General features: G+C 43.9%; 1 long non-coding RNA gene across 3 annotated transcripts in view; it reads left to right on the top strand.

The window, feature by feature from the left end:
• The window catches only part of LOC123378288, a 156,493-nt gene that overhangs the window by 39,600 nt on the left and 96,842 nt on the right, over nt 1-20,051 (top strand). The window contains exon 1 of one of the 3 annotated variants that reach the window (XR_006582542.1): nt 16,303-16,511. The exons of 1 other annotated variant lie outside the window; for it this stretch is intronic. This is a non-coding gene — a long non-coding RNA (uncharacterized LOC123378288). Of the gene's footprint in view, nt 1-16,302; nt 16,512-16,651; nt 16,752-20,051 lie in introns of those variants that run through there. One more of the 3 variants, XR_006582543.1, reaches the window with a different exon arrangement.

Genomic DNA, 20,051 nt, shown 5'->3' with positions numbered 1-20,051 from the left:
TGTCTGTTGAAGTAATTGATGAACGGTGTGGGAAAGTGTACTACCTCAATGGCAGAAAGAAGGCAGTCCTCCCCAGAAACCTTCGGCAGAGGATTGCAGACTACCTGCATGAAAGTTTCCTTGAGATCTCTATGGAGGATTCACGGGACATCCAAGTGCACATAAGCAAACTGTTCTGCAGGGCCCTCTCTGCTTAACTGTACAGGGGAATGAGAAGCAGATAGCAACTCTACCTCTATTGATTATTTCCCTACCTCTTCTAGCATGATTAAAAAAAGAGTAAATGAACAGATGTATCCCTGCAATATCAAAGCAAACTTCATACTTACCAGAGGTTCCTTCCCCTGCATCAGGCTTGCCTGTGCTGGACTGTAGGGACTGGCTCAACTGCTCTGGAGTCAAAAACAGATCCTGGCTCGCTGTGTCACTGAATCCCGTGGTCACTCGCCCTCCATACTCCTCCTCTTCCTTGTTCAGTACCTTCTCCTCACTGCTAACTCCGGGGACCTGTGATTCTGGCTCCTCTGAAGTATCCATGGGGCTATATGGGGTAGGGGGTCCTCCGCCGAGGACGGCATGTAGCTCTTTGTGAAAGTGACATGTCTGCAGCTCTGCACAAGAGTGACTGGTAGCCTCCCTGGCCTTCTGGTACGCCTGCTGCAGCTCCTTGGCTTTCACGCAGCACTGCTGTGGGTCCCTCTTGTAGCCCTTCTCCCCCAAGTGATCTGCTCATAGATATCGACGTTTCTACAGCTGGATGGGAGCACTCCCCACAAATCCAGTAGCGCCACCACCTGCTGTCTACTCCAGGCAGGAGCTCCCTGCAGTGGGAAGCCGGTGTGGTCAGTTGGGCAGTCGCTAGGTGAGCGCCCCATACTGAGCAAACAGGAAATGGAATTTCAAAAATTAGTGGGGCTTTAGAAAGGAGGAGCATATACCTGTGTTCCTGGCAGCTGGGCAGCGGAGTTCAAAATGATTGGGCATTGTGGGATACCCCCTAGAGTCCACTAAAGTTGATGCAAGTAACACAGTGTCTACATTGACACCGTGTTGACCTAACTATGTGGCCTTAAGCACTACATCTCTCATGGAGGTGGAATTAAGTCGGCACAGCAGGTGAATTACTTTGGCAGGTGCAATCTTTTAGTGTAGACACTTACAGAGTTAGGTTGATGTAGTGTAGACCAGGCCCTAGTTACCACCTCTTGGGGAAGTGGACTACCTGGAAAACTCCTTTCAAATGTAGACAAGCCTTTACTTTCTACAATATGCTGAAAGGCTGTCACCCTGCCCCAAAGATCTTACTGCAGTGCTCTATTTGTGACCCAGCATCTCTACGCAAAAGCAATTTAATTACTGCCATGGCTCTATGTTGATGTAATTTAGGTCGACTTAATTTTGTATTGTAGACTTGCCCTAGGTCACAGGAAGAATTCTTCCGTTGACCTAGCACTGTCTACCCTGGGGGTTAGCTTGGCTTAACTACATTGCTCATGGGTGTGGATTTTTCACTCCCCTGAGCAATGTAGCTGGGTCAATCTCACTTTTTAGCATAGACCAGGCCTAAGACTTTCAATGGAAGTTGTATGCCTCTCTCCTTTAAGCCTCTCTGAAAATCCCAGGTTTCACATGATTAGATTTAAAAGATCATAAAGAACTTTCCATTACAGGAACAGTATCTGTTCTGTTCTAATTACTTACATGCATTTGATTAGAAAACATTAGTCACGTTTCCAACACAGGAAAGAGATTGGGGTGGAAAATATTTAAACTCCACTCATAGTTTACTTATTTATTGGCTAGTTTTTCTTAGGTTTTCTTTTCAACAGCAACCAAGTTGGGATACAAATCTGATGCCAGTTTGTGATTGATTGCACGCAGGACCAATTGGAACCCTACTCGTTTTAAAATTGATAGCACATAGACCAACAGTGGTGGTGCAGTTTTTCATTATATGAAATGGAAAAGTGATTTAATAATTCTTTCTGTCTTAGATTGCTTTAAAGAATTTTAGACAGTTAAAAATTGCATGGATTTTAAACCATATGTGTGAGAGTGGAAAAAAATAAGGGTTTTGTTTTTCCTATTTTTAATATGAGCCAGATGAAACAAAAAGATTGTTTCCTTGCAAACTATAGGTCAACTACCTATATAGGCTTTGAGATGGCTCTGTAAGTTATCATGTTATCTTTCTTTCTTGACAGTATACCATTATGTGGTGTATCATTTCAGCATTTACTATCTTTCATGTCCTTTTATCTTCACACTAGGATTTCTTTTTAAATTCCGATCCATGCATTTGGTTTCATTATATAACACTGGCTTTTACAAAACAGATTTTTTTTTTTTTTTTGCGCAATGGCTCTTCTTATTCTTTGGTTTCATATTTGTCAGCATCAGACTGAAATAGTACACCCGCAATGGCTATTTTGTCTTGTTAAAGATAAAAGCAATACGGCAAACTAACTATTTTTGGAAAACAACTTTCAAATTAAAAGAAAGGGAAAAGTATTGTGTCACAGCTAAGTTGAACTATATTGGAAAAGGGAAGAGGAAAAAATCTTGAGTTGAAGTGATTTAAAAAAACAATTAAATAAAAGGGTGACCCAAAATGTTACAACTGTTACACAGCAATGTGTTATCTTAAATTATTTATTTAACATCTGGTAAATATTATCCAAGCTATAGTACAGATAAATTGAATAAAAGAATGCCAATGCCAGGGGAAAAGAATTGCTTAATACTGGAAGTATATAGAACTGTTCCACGCAGCAGTTCATTCTCTCTCTGCAAGGGTAGATGTAAAGCATGGTATCGGGGTAAAATGCATCTGCTTTGTTTCACCTCAAGTATGAAGATATCAAAGCAGTTTTAAGGATTTAATTTAATCTCAAACACAAATTCTATGAAAACAGTCTGACAGTGACATGAGATTTTATATAACTTCTCTCTCTCTCTCTTTTTTTTCCCTCTTTTCTTGTAATGCAGCTTCCCAGATGATTCATTTTATTTTATCCAATGCATATTGGGGATCAGATTGAAGTTTCTTTGAGAAAAGAAAATAATTAAGCCATCCACAAAGGTTTTTTGCTGGGCATGAGTGAAGCAGCACAGGATAGAGTTACTTTATGGGGGTTGGGGCCAAACAGAAATACTTCAGGGAGAATAAGCGCCACGTTCAATGACTTGGGGAACAAAATAAAAAGAGGCTGGAGCCTGGGTGTAGGTAGGGGCATGGGCACCCCATCAGTTTGTGAGTTACAAATGGAACCAAAGGCTTAGCTTAAATATACCCAGATTTAGTGATTTTTCTGGAAGTTATTGAGAGCCAATTCAATTACAATGGGGAACTAAGCATTTATTTATATGGGTACTTTCATGGTCAGTGTCTGCTACGTTCTTCTTGGGTTACCTGATATTGCTTATGAACCTAAGGAAGACTGATCTCTAAATACTTGTTCCAATTCCTCCTTTGTCTAGATAATGGATTTGTGTTTTACTGTTTTGCACTCTTCTTAGTGTCTTTATCAAAAGTATGGGATAGAAGACTTAGGACCTGATCCAAAGCCCTTTGAAATCAATGGAAAGTCTCCCCTTGACCACAGTAGGTCAGGCCCTTAATATCCAGCAGTGGCTCCTACGGTATGTCTACACTGCAATTAAACACTTGCGGCTGGCCCATTCAGCTGGCTCGGGCTCATGAGACTCGGGCTAAGGGGTTGTTTAATTGCTGTGTAGGTGTTCGGGGCCTCCCCAGTTGCATGGTCCAAGAGCCTAGGCTCTAGTCTGAGATCGACCATCTACACTGCAATTAAACAGCTCCGCAGGCTGAGCCCAAGTCAGCTGACATGGGTCAGCAGCGGGTTTTTAATTACAGTGTAGACATACCCCTGGAGTTAGTTACATGTAATTACATTGTGTTACTTAATTGGAGCCAAGTCTTGGTTCCAGCACCGAGCCAGAATACATTCACTCTGCTCTTTGGGTCACCACGTAGGTTGGGAGAAAGAATCTTCCCCTAACTCCCATTAGATGCTCTTGGTGTTTCATTAATTCACACAGCTCCTGTGCTAGGTGATATCCATGTTTATGTAGATCCATTGAGTCCACCTCACCCAGGGCCCAAAGCCCCGGCATGCTGAGATGCAGACGACCCCAGCAGAGCAAGGACTTCCCACAAGAGGTCCTGGAATCTTGGCCTTTCCTGCACAACGGAACCAATTCCACTGCCATTATCTGTACACTGTATCCAGGATTGTCCGTTTTATTTTTATTTTTTAAAAAACCCTTTCTCCCAAAATTTAGACCATGTAAACCATGTCACATTGACAACTCCGGAGACCAGAGCATTTAATTTATCTCCTCAACAGATCAGAGCAATGCCAGCTTCCCCAAGAATAAGTCTCAGCTATGACCTGGGAAGTTCTTCTTCTTTGGGTGAGAGGGCAATTCTGTGTCCATGTCTTTTTAAGCCTTTGGACTCACTGCTAAGACTGACGGTATGGGTACTATGTGTGATGATGATTTTTGTGAGCATGGGACTTGTCCAGTAGGCACTGGTTTGAGATTACCAAATTTATTTCATAGAGCCTCTGTGCTTAGCCCACCCTATGGGGGTGAACTTCAATCGAAGAGAACAAACAACAAATAATATTAAATTTTCTTTCCTGGAAACAGAGCAGTCTATCATCAACGGGAGTGTTGCACAAGAATCAAAGGGAGAATAGATGGTTTAAACATGTGAAAATAATATGGCCCCATAATAGTTGCCTTAAGGTGAATCTGTGAAAAAAGCAGAATATTAGCATTTTGCAAGAGTGAAAAGTTTAATTTTGTTGGCTTACTGGCTCTGTTAGATGTTTGGGCCAGCTCTAATCAAGAAGGATGGATACTCAAAAAGATTAAGCGAAAATGCCACTGAAATCTCTAATTCAACAAGACAAAGACCTTAGTTTCATAATTGTTCTAAGTGAAATAGTTGAATTGAATATTGCTGCTTTCTATCAGACCTGGTTCTTTCTCTCAAACAGTGTAAGCGACAAATCTAAATCTGTCACCCAGAAGTATAATTTAAATAAAACAATTCACAACTGACACGGGATTTCCACAGACTTCACTTGGAAAATATGTCACTAGTTAACCTTCATTAACAAGCAGTAAGAATTCTGTTGCTAGCCCAAGGTACACATGAACCAACAAGAGGTGTTACTTGGGTAGGTGGAGAGTGGGGGAAAAATATAAAAATAAGCATTGCCAATTTGGGACAAGCTGAGTAGAAAGGCCTATTTATAATTCGCCTCTTCTCTAAGGAATAGGACACTTCTACCTTGGTAACGCAGAGCATACAGTACGTACAGTATGCCCAGGGCCGGCTCCAGACCCCAGCGCGCCAAATTCCTAGAGCCGCCCCTGAGTATGCCACATAAAATACTTGTGCTTAGTCACTTGCGGGGAGATTCTGTGCTGCACCCAAGAGACAGGGATAGACTAATGTGGCTTTAAGCCACCTTTGGGCCCTCTTAATCGTCTGGAGGAGAGAGGAGAATCTGGAGTAACTTGTACAGCCCTGAAGGCCGATCTAAGTAAGGGCAACCTGCAGGGCTGCTCTGTTGGCTGCAGCTGGAATCACCACAGTGTTGTCCTGTGGCCCCACCCCTAGAATGCCCCTCCCAGCTTCAGCCCTACATCTGGTATACCCCTTATGCTGGGGGGACTTGTGAGGGAAGACCTTGGGGGAAGTTTTTATAGCTGTCTTGTGTGGTTTGTGCCCTGAGGAAATCCTCCCCCAGCCAGATAATGGGGCTTCTGAAAATCATTTTTGCAGGTTAGCATTTAGCGTAGATATAGTTCTGTTGACTGTCTGGGGACAGGAAACCTCATTTCTGTGTTGTCATGTAAACTTATGGGTGTTCTATTAATGGTTCCCAATAATGTTTAAAATCGCCTGAAGTCAAGTTGGAACCTTTCCCCCCACCCATTTGTAATTCAATCGAGCATACAACAGACCAGAAATTGGCAGATTGCAGCTTCCATTTGCAATGTTGATCAAGTGCCAGACTTGAGAGGAGGGCGTGAACATGCACATGTACCAAACCATTAAGCGTTTCAAGGACGGTCTCAGAGTTTGGGGTGCAAGGGAAAAGAGAAGCAATTTGTATATCGAAGTAAAACCTCTTACTTATTCTGGACCAGATTTTGCCACCCTTATTCAGAATAGGTGGTAATGTACCCTGCAAATGATCCCACTGAACTCAATGAGACTACAGAGTAAGATACTACTGTGTAGCAAAACCTGGCCTTCTTTCCATTTAACGTACAAGAGCCATGTCCTGATATTGCCTATATGTGAATGCAAACTAGTGTCTTCCCCTGGGCCTGTATGGTTGGCCACTGTTTGGGGCTTTGCATGTTTGTTTCTAGTAGGAGGAGAAATTGATTATACCAGTCAGGTATATTCTTGAGTACAATTCTGATTTCTTTACCAAGAATGTACACCAAGTCCTGTGTCTTTTGAAAACAGCTGGAATGAACAACTAGTTTCCTTGCTCATAAATCCCAAGCCTGCCTTTTCAGTGAATTCTGTGCCCAAGGAGCTCTCTCACTGCTCAGGGCCATAATCAATTTCATCTCTCGCTGCCTGCTGGCTTTCTGCCTTTCTCCAGGGGCAGCTCCAGGCCCCAGCACTCCAAGCACGTGCTTGGGGCGGCAAGCCGCGGGGGGCAGGCTGCCCTCGGCGGCTTGCCTGCGGAGGGTCCGCTGGTCATGCGGGCTTCGGAGGACCTCCCGCAGGCACGCCTGCCTGCCGTCCTTGGGGCGGCAAAATCCCTAGAGCTGCCCCTGCCTCTCTCATACAGACATACAGAACCAGTCAGTCTCCTGGCCCCTGTGGTTGCAGTCATTCCCGGGGAAACCACTCAGGCCACATGGTTTAGCTCTGTTTACCTACTACCTTGAGCAGTAGCCTCCTGTTGTTTCAGCTATCACTGCACAAAGGGGCATTTAATTGTTTCTTCCATCTTGCCTGAAAGCACAGTGCTTAGCACACCCATTAGCTTTAATCAGTTCTATAAGGACCTATGAAGAACAAAGACCTAATGCAAGCATAGCACTATTAACATTTCTGCATTCTGACTTTTTTTTTTTTTAGCACCAAGACATTAGAACAAAATGTCCTTAATCAGATCTAACCAGGGACTTTCTCTTCCATTATGAGTTTGGCACAATTTAAATTTTATAGGCACATTGCCCCAACTTAGAATATTTCATCTAAATGTGTGCAACACTGTTAGTGAGGAGTAAATACTCTTCATAACTTTCATGATGTACCCTATTAAAAACAGAGCACATTTTTTTGGTCATCAGAGTCTAGTCCTTTGTAATTCATTTGGTATATTCTGTCCAGTGAGGAACAGCAAGAGATTACTAAGAAAGTTGACAAGTGCTTATGTTGAAAAATTGGAAAGGGTTCAGAGTACCTACATAGGGGAGAGATTTATGATAGTAAACAGCAGAAAAAGGCATAATGGGATTCAATGATTAGAAGCTGAGGTTAGACAAATTCAGACTAGAAATAAGATGCCATTTTTTAGCAGTGAGGATAATTAACCACTGGAACAATTTACCTAGGGAGGAGGTAGAGTCTCCATCTTTATGGCAAGATTGAGTATCCTTCTATAACTCAGACAGAAGTTGCATGATGCGGCGGGGGAGGTGGGGGGATGTTTTTGGCCAGTATTATGCAGGAAATCAGATTAGATTATCATAATGGGGCCTTCTGGCCTTAAAATCTATTAATCTATTTAGGAGGCTTTTTGTGATTCCAGGGATTCTGCCACACTTATAGACTGAGATTTTCAAAGTAGACTACAGGAGTTAAGATAACTAATCCCATTGAAATTCAATGGAAGTTGAGAGTACACAGCACTCTGCAGGATTGATCCCTGGAGCGGACATAAAAAGGACATTCTCAACATTGGGGAGAAGTCAATTGGCACTCTCTTTTTGTAAAGAATTGATTTTTGTTTACAAAGTTGACCAGTCAGGAAAAATATAGTCAGGAGTTTGTTCTTGCATCTGGGTACTGGAAGCTGAGACAAAGACATCTTTTCAAGTCCACAATAAAGCCCTTTGCCCTAAACCATAAACATACTCATCAGGATCATGAATGAGGCAAATCAAAGGAAAAGACTAAGGTAGGAGAATTTTTCCAGCAAAATTCAACCCACTGGATACTTCTGTGTGCTACTGACATCACAAATTTTCTGCAGTCCCTGAACCCAGAGTAAATGCAGCACAGGTTACAGCCGGGCAATGGATAAAGTACTTGGATTATTCAGCACAACAACTAGATTATCTGAAGGACAAGCAGGATTTATTCCTCACTTCTTCACTGACAATTTTTTTACAAGTGATTTTCTGAATTGATATTCTGCCATAATCCACTGGAAGGATTCCTGAAAGGATGATGAGTCACAATTGAGATTTCTGGAGCAGTCTCAATCTCTCTGCCACCGTGGAAAATGGAAGCAAAGTATCAAGATAGACAAAGACCAGTTAAAGATACCTGTGAAAACAGACATGTTAGAAAAAAAAATGTCTGCAGCCAAGAAAAGCAAGCAGAGCCAGGGCTAGGCATAAGCAGACTAAGCAATTGCTTATGGCCCTGAGCAGCTCAAGCGGGTCCCCTATTAATTATTAGTATGTGTTGGGGAGGGAATATTCCTGCTTAGGGCCCGCAATGGGCTAGCACTGCCTCCGAGCAAGACATGGATGTTGCAAAGATGGTCTCCTGTCCAAATCTTCGTTCCCATTTGTGGGTTCATGGACTTCACTGGCATTATCTCTGCACTTTATTTTCTTCTGTTCAAGTATTATTTACTTCTGTTAAAGTAAAATAAATGAGCAATGAGGGATATAGGAGGATGCACAAAAAGTGGAATAGAATAAAGAGCCACCAAGACCAGAATTTTCACATGGACTCAGCTGCCACAATCATGTCAGGGGGCTAAACACTTCTGAACATTTGGTGCTATGTCCCAATGGTAACTGAGCCTTTTTGAACACCTGGATCTGATTTTAGGTGTTGAGTACTTGAAAATGTGGCCCCAGATGCATTTTAAAACAATTGAATAGTCAAGGACGCTACACAACAAGAATGTTCATTCAAAATATACCATTACCACGACTTCAAAGCTGATTCAAATTTTGAAGGGAATACGGGTGTCCTTTTGCTTAAGATACAATTGTAGGAGTCGAAGACTTGGTTCTGTTCCTGGCTCTATTGTGTACTTCCTGTGTACTACCTTGGGCAGCTCAGTAAGGCTGACATCCTCAAGCTTGAGTGACTAGAAGTTAGGCACCTGAATCTGGAGCTGGCCACCTAAATAGATGGCCTGATTTTTGAGAGGTAATAAGCAATCAAAACACTCAGTCAGTGGGAGGAGATGGGGTGAGTGCTCCGCATCTCTGCAAATCAAGCCATTAATTTAAGTTCTTAATTATGGATTAATGTAGGCACCCAACTTTTAATATAAACAGAAGGTTGCCTAAGGTTGAAAGTTTTGGCCTAAATTTCTTTGTGCCTCAGTTTCCCAATCGACAAAAAACATTTATTATTTGTGCCACTGGTTGTTATATTTTATTTCCATTTATTTCCCATCACAGTCATAACCTTTTGTGTCCCTGACGCACGTCAGGTGCCTGGGGCCAAGACAAGAGCAGCCTTATTCTTGTATGTCACATTTTAATGGCAACACTCTTGCAACCCATTTGAAGAGAATTTGGCCTCATGTTTGGTTTTGAATAGTTGGTAATATTAGTGATTTTTTTCTTAGGTGGTCTGACTCATTTCTTTGACTCTAAATCCTTTATACAGAGCCGTCCCTTGGGTAGGGTGAATTGGGGCAACTGCTCCGGGCTCTGCACTTTGGGGGGGCCCATGGGCTGGTGCAATTGGCCTGCGCGGTCAGTCCCAGAAGAGACAAATCCGTCACTTCCGCCCGGGCCCCCCCTGTCTGGGCCCCGTGCTGTGGGGGACCCACAGGCTGCTGCGATTGGTCCCAGAAGAGACACTTCCGCCCCAGGCCCCGCACCCCCGTATGGACAGCCCCTCCTTTATATCAGTCCCTAACTTCACGCTACCCCTATTCTCTCTCTCTGCTCACAGGGGCACCCCGAACCCCCCATCAAACCACTAGGATCTTCTTTATGAAATTTAAGGGCTCAGCAGCAGCAGCAGGAGAGGTTTGCAGACCTTATCTAATACTGTTTGATCATAGACATGTGCACAGGCCTAGATTGGCAAAACTGAACCCACAGGTCAATTTGCCAGGCCACTCTTATAAGCTTCATATTAAAACACTAACACACAAGATCTGCCAACATTACTGGGAGCATGGAATAAACATGTAACATTTGCCAGGAACCGTATTCCCAGTGGCACAGATCTGTATCTTACATAGCCTGTTAGGCAGTGTTGTCTATTGCTTAGAGTAGGTGACAGCCCTGAGTCTGTTCCTGGTTCTGCCTCTGACTCATTGCGTGACTTCAGGCAAATCATTTAATCTCTTTTCTTGACTTTACAATGAGGATAAACATTCTCGCCTTAGAGGAGTGCTGTGAAACTTAGATCCAATATATATTATCATTAACTATAGCAGGATTCCCAACCCCAGCAGCTCATAAATCATGAGTCAGACCCAAAAAGTCATGAGATTGGCCTAAACATCATAAGATTGTTATACCAGATTAAATCATTATATTTTTTATCTCACCTTCTGATTTTTCATCTCCCCCTGCCTCCTCCCAGTGTATGTGTGACTAGCACTGTACTGCCTATGCTTGCATGTGTATTGAAAGGAAGAGGATTTTGGCTCCTGCTGCAGGAGCTCTCACAATAATGCAAAGCTCTTATCTTTATGCAGTTATGGAGCAAGGCCTGCAGGTACCACTCCCTATATCTTGCCCTCCCAGGCCAAGGCAGTCACTTGTTTCCATAGCTGCCAAAGTTTATGCAGCTTCATGTAGGACATTTTGCACCAGTGAGAAAAAATCACTAGTCTCCCCAAAATGGTCCCCTGCCACTGTTTGTTGTGGGGGTGGGGGGAAGGTACAACCACATGAGGAACATTAAAGATTTGCTCACTGATGAGGAACATCATGCATGGAGCTGCACACAACTTTACTCCCCCCCGAAAAGTCAATGAATGTTCCATACCTTTTGTGGCCCTACTGTTGCCTCCTACCTACTGCTCCCCTGCCAGAAGCCCTCACTCAGGAGTGGATGATGCAGAGGAAGATGATGGAATCTGATCTCTCCCTTGCTCCTGATCAGCAGCAGCAGCTGTGCCCAGCGCAGAAAGGAAAACCGTGGGGAAATGAGCAGGAGGTGTGGGTGAAAGCTCAGAAACCAAGGCAGCACTGCTCCAAGCGGTTGCTGAGGGAGGCAATGTCCAGCCATGTCAGAGGAAGTGTATTGAAGCGGCTCCCCAAAACAATGTGCACCTCAGGGCAGTGGGAAGAGGTGGGGGATGGAGGGCTTAGACAGGGCAGTGGGGTGATGTGGAAAGGGGCAGAAAAGCTTACCTGACAGCCCGAGCCTGGCCGCCCAGAGCTGACAGCAAGAGACCCTCCTCATTGGGGCTGACAACGGGAGCCCGACGAACCGGGGCTGATGATGGGAACCCCTCCTCTCAGAGATGACAGCAGGAACTTGGCCACCCGGGGCTGACAGCGGGACCAGGCCACCTGGGGATGATAGCAGGATCTCTCCTTGCGGAGCTGACAGTGGGAGCCCCACTGCCCAGGGATGATAACGGGAGCCCCTCCTCGTGGGGCTGACAGTGGGAGCTGCTCCTCATTGGACTGACAGCAGGAGCCCTCCTCACTGAGCTGACAGTGGGAGCCCCACCGCCTGGGGATGAAAGCAGGAGCCCCACCTCGCGGGGGCTGACAGCAGGAACCTGTCTGCCCAGAACTGAAAATAAATTCCTGAGATTTGAGAGTTCTATCGTGAGATCATGAGTGAGGCTTAATTTTACTTATCAATCTCATCTCTCGGGATAAATTCACAAGAGTTGGCAGGTCTTCTATCTGTGGGGCACCAAGCATTCATATGCAGCTATGTGTTTCACAGAGTCAGATACGGACCTAGCCTGGAAAGGTTTAAAGGCTGCATAACCTAGATAGAGCAGACAGATCACACCGGGCAGCCAAAAATAGTTCAGTATGAAACCAGTGAGGTGTTTCGCCCTGGCCTCTCAAAAAATTTCCTCCTTTTGATGGATTATCGCTGAAAACACTGCAGAGGGGGTATTTTGAAGGGAGAAGGAAGTCTGTCACCTATCCCTGGATCCTTGCAGGGGGCCTCCTGTCGCCCGTCGCTGGAATCCTGCCAGGGCCCCATTGGCTGCCAGCTCTGGAGCCACTAAGGCTGAAGCAGAGAATGTCACAGAGGTCTCTGGAAGTCAGGGATTCTGTGACTTCCATGACGTCCGTGACACAAACAGAGCCTTATCTATGATCAAGTCCCACTTTGTCCTGCTCTTTGTGCATGGGAGTACAGTTGCATGGGAGAAGGTGAAAGGTGAAGGATTGTATTTTGGCTTCTTTGCCTTGATGGTGCTACATAAGTGTAAAGTATTCTCAGTTTTGCAGTTATTAATTGGCATAATTTGTTCTTTCTAATAGATTCTTACTTCTTTTTTCTTTCTTTTCTCTGTTTGGAGCGATGTATTGCAAAAGTTTCCCATGCATCTTATAGATATAACTCCGCTGCAAGCAGAATACATAAATAAGTCTCCAGATGTTAAAAAGGAATTTGAGCTCATGTTTTGAACTTTCCATGTGGCACTTTATTAGTCATACCCAGAGTGAGAAAATATTCACCTTATGCAGGTGACAATTTATGCTTTAGAAGCGTTTAAAAACAGGAATGGTCTTTAGGGCACTTGAAACAAGTACACGCAAGGGAGGCATACAGGCAGGTGCAAGAGTGCTGGAGCTTTGCCTCCTTCAATAATCACTTCTGTACCTTCGTATTTGTAACAGCAGCTTCACAATGACTTTACCCAAATACCTGTATTTTAACCTTCATGCTGGCACAGCAAGGATTTCAGTAATGACTCGGTGGGCATAGGCACAGGGACCCAAGGGTATAAAAACTTAAGGTAGGAGGTCAAAACAGAGGAATGCAGACTTAAAACAGGGACAAGTAAAATAAAGACCTCGCCTAATCTTTTCCCCACTCCATGAACCAACCCCAAACACACTTTCTGGGAGTTTAAGAAAGTGCATGTCTAAGAAAGTGCTGACTCACTGCACAAGAGGACATCCTTGAATTGGCCCAAACTGGAAATCTCTCTTCTTGTTGAAGAAAAAAACTAAACAAATTGAGGGGGAAACTGTTATGTGAGGAGTATAGTGTCCTCCCTTCTCTTTCTCTAGACATAAATAGTTTAATGGTCCTAAGTGCCGTTCCCTTCCTCTTGTAGGGAGAAAGTGACTTTCTGCATTTACCTACAGCCTTCTCCTTGCATGGTGTCACGTACCAGGGGGTAGCCGTGTTAGACTGTACCCACAAACCCAATGAGGAGTCCGGTGGCACCTTAAAGACTAGCAGATTTATTGGGACATAAGCTTTTGTGGGTAAAAAAACACTTCTTTTTTTACCCACGAAAGCTTATGCCCAAATAAATCTGTCTTTAAGGTGCCACCGGACTCCTCGTAGCCTTCTCCTAGCATTTCTTGTTGACTTCTGCTGGTTGGGAACAGTTGCTGAGATTTTTCACTTGTCTCTCAGGACACAGGATTCAGAACCCTCCTGACAGCAGGTGAGAGAGCCAGTGACCTTTCCCTGTCTGTAGCAAATCAAAGGACCATTGAGCGCACAGCCAGAAGGCAGGCTGCTACTTGCTGCTTTATAAGGAGGCAGCTTTCAGGGCCAGCTTCCCTGCATCCAACAGCCTTTCAAGCTTTGTCTCCCCCAAGGCCAGGTCCTATTGTCCTTCCTTATCCCAGATTTCATTTGTTTTCAGGGGAACATGTTTCCTGCACATTCCCCAGTATTAGATGCCTTAGCAGCCTAGAAGCTCCTATCTCCCCTCGACTCCCTTGTAGTTTTAGGGCTGCTACTATTGGAAACAGCAGCCAGTTTTGCCACAGATTCTGCCACATCGTTCTGCCTGTGGGAACCCAACCATTTGTTGATATGATAAGCAGCTCTGAGTAGAAGGTGTGACTTCTTCCCAGAAAAGAACAGGTCTTAAACAACTCCATTGATGTAATATATAACACACACACACACACACACACACGGGAGCTGTGTTCTTAAGTCTTTGCAGGATTTGACCCATAGAGTCCTCTGTTACAGCAATATAATTTCTGTTAGCTTTCACTACGGTCATATTTAAAGGATTCACAACCAGTCCTGCATTTGCAGCTAGTCTACTACTTTTCATCTATTTGGATCACTTCTAGTCTGAACTACACAGCCATGTGTGGAACACATGTGTTTTATCCTAAGGCTAGGGAGCTACATAAATTACACATGCAAAATATGTCAAGCACATGTGAACATGTCCAGAATCGACATGTAATTTTGCTACGGAAAAAGTAAGTGGTGTTTAATTAGCTCATTTATTTAAAAGGGGTGGGGGATCTGTGTAGGGTACAATTTGCAGAAAATGAGATTTTATTTGTCATCGTGCTGTCCAAGTTGTGAAGTTGGGTGCCAATATTTCCTTCCCTTCTGTGAATTTTACTCATGCCCATATATTACAGTTCAGGATTGGAAACTCTTCCTGCAAAATTTAAGTTAAGACACCATGAGGTGAGCTCTTCCTGGCGATGATCCAATTCTTGAGTGATCTGATTATTGCTAGTCAGTGTTGGAGCAGGCTCTACCTAAACATTCCAGTATTATTTAAGAAAATTTGGGGGAGAAAAATCTAAGAGAAATGCCTTATAATCTTTCTTGCAATGTATTGAGTTTAGGTATACTTTCCAGAGAGCTAGAGAATGAAATTGGCCTGAACTGGGACACCAAATTCAAACCACAATCCCCAACCTTGGGGAAGTTCAGATCTGGAAACAAATTTTACACTTGGGTATACTAACTAGAACACTGAATACAGAGAGTTGATGCATGGTGACTTTATATTGGTTTGTTCTTTCTTTGTTTCTTTAATCTAAAATAAAAGTTATCCAGACAGAAAGTACATATTTGGGTTATCTTATTGTCACCAACTCGGAAAGGGATTATCATGTTTCCTGCTGATACTTGATTCAATAGAAGACAACAGTCTACTACTGCTACTGGCTAATGGAGTTATTCTGAGTTCAAGTGGCAGGGATCTGTGCTGTGGAACTGAAGGTCCTAGGTAAATTCAGCTGACAATAAAACTGGAAGGAGAGGGGTCATATTTGTTGGGGGGGGGTTCCCCTATGGAATAGTAACATCTTTTAAATCTATTTTTTAAAAATAGGTACTATCCCTTTTACACGTGTGTAGTTGATAAAACTGTTTTGATTACTTTTCTTGCTTCATTGTACTCATTTCCTTTTAAATAATAATAGACAAAATTCCAGTTACTGACTAGATAATTTGTGAAACCCCTCGTTTGAACATGTAGTGGAATGAAAGAATTTAAAAACTAATTATATTTATTGAAGAGAATATGTTTTGCAAAGTTTAAGTAACTGTGTGGAGTGTGAAGGGGTCAAGCCAAGGTCAATACAGGGTTGTGTATGACTGCATGGTTCCATAAAGGGAGACCGAGGAGTATGCAGGCCTGTTCAGGGCCAGATCCTGCAGGGGCTGAGTCACAACCTGAAGTCAGTGAGAGTTAAGGGTTTTCTATACATCAGAAGAGGTGACCAGGTCTTTGCAGGATCAGGCCCTAAGGAAGAAGCTTCTGGAAGCTGTTTTTGGGCTATGACAGGGAGCAGAAATCCAGGGTGATATGTTTTAAAATGTAACTGCAAGGCTGTACCTGGCCTATATCTTTCTTGTTTGTAGTTTTCCAAAAGAGGTGAATTAGGTGTAATTTTAAAGGAAGGAGGAGGGGCACCTCCCCTCCCCTTTCAGCCTTGGGGAAGAAACAACAAATATTCCTCAGCCTCCAACTTTCAGCTGACTGGAGGGGAGGAAAGCAAGGCTGCAGAATGGGAAGCACAAGTGGGTTTCTGCTGCTGCTTTTTGCAGCTGTGCTCAGCTGAACTCTCATCTACTCTCACACCTCAGCTGTGGAGGGGAGGGGGTGCTCGGCTGAGGGGAGGCAACTGCATTGAAGGCTACTGCCAATTGGGGCCACTCTGATCTCCTGTTGAGTAGGCAGGAGGAGGCTGCTGCTGAATCTTCTTCCTGGAACTGCAGAGCTCCGCACCTGGCTGGGCCACCCAAACACCAGCTGGCTCTGAGCACAGAGCAGGGGGAGCCTGGCTTGGCAGGCATGAGAATAAGCTGCAGATGCTGCTGTTTCTGTCTCCACCCTGTCTGCGTAGCTCAGAGCCAGGTAAAGGCAGGGGACAGACCCAGTGGGAGCATGGCGTGGGCATGGCTTGCTGGGCAAGTTTGTGGTGGGACAGGTGCAACACAGGAGAATGACGGGGGGGATAGCTGGAGAACCCTTGAGAGGGGATAGGACTGTGGGGAGAGGGGCCTTGCAGAGGAGGGAGCCGTTGCAGTGACAAGCACACTGTGAGAGTGGAAGCTGGAGTGAGTTCAGTGTGGGCAGAGCAAAGCGGAAAAAGAGGTGAAGAAAGGGGACACGGAGAAGGGGTCCTCAGGAGGCAGGGTAAAGAGGACAGTACTGAATGTTTCACTTAAATCTAGGCAGTTGTTTAACATGTTTTTTTGTACTCTGATACCTGAAAAATCAGTTCACTGTTAGACTTGCCTTGGAGTTGCTCTCAGCGAGAGCAAGTGATGCTAATGTATTTGAAAACCTCTAGTTGAAACTTAAGAGATGAGTGATTAAAAGCGAAGCGCACTTGTAAGAAATCAGAGTACTCCTCTGTGGGTATGGCTCTGGCAGTTGCCAGGAGACCCCTTTGCTTCTGCAACACTTTTGTGTTGTGTTAGCAGCTGTGTATTTATTGGTTTTTGTTTGTATAATAGTAGCAGCTAGGACCCCACTGTGCTAGGTGCTGTACAAACAGAACCAAATAGACTGCCCCTGCCCCCAAAGAGCTGTAATCTAGATTGTAAACCCTTTGGGGCAGGGAATAGGGGTTGTCTGCTCATATTTCTTGTACTGATGGCGTGTTTCTTCTAGGCAAAAAGAGCCAACAGATACTTTACATCTGAATTATTTTTATTTCACGTTCATTTGCTCTTGTTTTCTTAATGGAAAATCTCCATGATAGGGCCTGTGGTGTGTGCTGCTTTGTAACTGGGCTGCTCAGAACTCAATGCAAAATGGCTGCCAGCTTCTGCAGCTGGAAGAGTGCTTGGAGCTGTAGCATGCAGAAATGGTCATGAGTTATGCCTATATTTGTGGCATAACTTTTGCCTTGAGTTGCCTTACCCAGTTGAGAATATGACAATTAAACTAAACTTATTTATCTATAAGTGCTGAATGTCAGTCTCTCTTCCCCTCCTGCCCCCAGTTGGGGTTCACGCACATGTGATGGTGCACTGTACACAGCCAGGAAATTCTGATGCACAGTGGAGTGTTCGGAGCAGCATGCAATCTCTTCCAGTGTTTGGGGGTATTAAAACTGAACCTTTGTGAAATAGGATGAGCACTGCAACAGGTCATTAAACAGATTTATCTGCAAGGACCTAACCAGAGTCTACCACCCACCTCCTAGCCAGGGCTTGCAAGCAGGATGTCAGAATTCAATGGAAATCAGCCCAAACAAGACTCATTATAAATTTGTCCAAAACATATTAATCCAATCTTTATCAGCTTTGGGGCTTTAGCTGTTTTTATACTCTTCAGTTCTTTAACAAGGGGATGTTCTGAAACTCTCCTGATTCCATAAGCGCCTCCCCCACTACTGGGATGACATCAAATAAATCTTTAGTCACTGGTCCTCTTCACAGAGACCTATTAGAAATCACCTGTGTGTCTGAAACCTAGGGGCTAATGGTTTTGTTCTAATCACCAGGCACCTCACCAGTCAGGGGGCATGTAGTGCAACTTCACAGGCTGACATGATGAAGATTAATTCCAAGGCTCAACAGAGAGAGAGTGAGCTACTAGTGCAGAAGGTCAATCAACACAAGTGGGTGTTTTATGGTACTGGAGTCATGCAGGAAAATCTTAACACAAAATACTTAGACAGTTCTCTACTCTGTTGATGAACTGAATATAAAAAGTACATCAGGGACCAAAACTGAGGATTTACTTGTATTGGTCGCAGAAACATGTTCAAGAGAAGTTTCTAAGGGGTCGTGTTTTTTATCCTTACTGCACTGGTGAAATTGTGTAAAGAACACTTAATTCCTAATGCAAATTATATCCCGGTCAGGATGGTTGCATGGCTAATATGCTGTGAATGTGCTAGTTGCAAAAGTGAGAGTTGTTCACTCTGGGGCGAATCCTGCCAACCACTTCACAAGGAACACAAGGTGCAGAATGCAATAAGCACTACTTTTCCTGTGTGGGTGGGGGCCTGGCTGTGTAGAAACCTCCTCGAAGGATGTTACACTCTTTGTTCCCATGGAGTAGGCTTCCATAGTGGCTCTGCATACATACTGCATGGTGATGGGGGAGGAAGGAGGATGAATGTGGGGAATGAGCATAACCAAAGGATCCTTAAGCTGATCTGCAGACCTAGAACCCAGTAAAAGGCAGAAATGGGCCACATGTTACCTTCCCCCGAAGGAGCTGATGCCAGTCAGGTTTGCAGATGCCTCTGTCCCTACCTGCAGGGACCTTGCTCACAGGAGAGGAATTTGTTTTGCAGGGTTCTTTTCATGTCTTAAACTGAGTGGTGATTATGGAAGTGGAGGACAAACAGTACAGGCTAATATTAGACAGAATCAAGCAGTGAGCCAGCACTCCTCCAGAGTCTCCCAAGGCACCCCAGTCCTAGCCTGCAACACTAGTGCTATCTCTCCTGCAGGGCCTTTGCTGAGCAGATGGTTAACAATCATGTTCTAGTGGTTTTGTGGTTCAGCAAGCCTGATTCTTAATTTACTCCTTTGGACCCCAGTCCCAAAGGGAAGAGTTAAGTCTTCTCACCTGGCCGCTTTGTCTTTTTATTTCACCCTGGACATTCCTTTGTTTGTTTTTTCTCTGTTGCTTTTTTGACACCACCACTCTTACTATTGAGCACCAATCAGTGAAATGCAAAACAACCCAAATAATCTGCCAAGCCTGGGCTTTACTTGTATCCAACTTTCATTCCAATTCTCTGGCTTCTAGCCACACCCCACTGCTTTCCTTTTATCTCCTTCCTGAATATTTTCTCTACTGTGGTATAACAATGATGAGATAATATTTGGCCCAAACACTAGAAAGCACTACATTTGAATTTCTGGCATCAAACATCCTGCCTGCACTTTTAAAAGTATCAGATGTTTCAGGCTTCCAATTGCCAGTTTATATATTGGTGTGTGTTTGTGGAGATCTGACAAATGGGTGTTTCAGTTACCAGCCAGCCCCGTTGGCGTATCAAAACACAATTTGGAGTGGGTGTTTATTACTTCCCGTTGTTTGTGTTCACAAAACAGCTATTTTAATGCAAGTAAGTATACTGCATGATTTAAATCTAACAAATAGGACTCTTTTAAAAAAAGACACATGGGTGTGTGCTCAAGTCAACTGTCTAGAAGCATCTGTGTGTGAAGCGTTTTTATTCTGAGGATGGATCAGGGGAGCCATGGTGATATGACCTTTGATCTATTTATTGGCATTATACTCTTGTATTTTATTATATTGTTTAATATATAGCTGTGACAGAAGTACATTTTGAGCCCATATCTGTACAGCACATGTTGAATATTTAGTTAGCTGATTCTTAAATAAGTTTTATAACTTTTGTGTGTTGTATCTGTTTTTCTCTTGTCTCTTGTGGGCATATAGGCACTGTAAATATCATTT

This window comes from Mauremys mutica, chromosome 10 (assembly GCF_020497125.1).
Source record: "Mauremys mutica isolate MM-2020 ecotype Southern chromosome 10, ASM2049712v1, whole genome shotgun sequence".
NCBI lineage: Eukaryota > Metazoa > Chordata > Testudines > Geoemydidae > Mauremys > Mauremys mutica.
The sequence above is the reverse complement of the archived record's forward strand: the minus strand, read 5'-3'. Positions and strand labels throughout refer to the sequence as shown.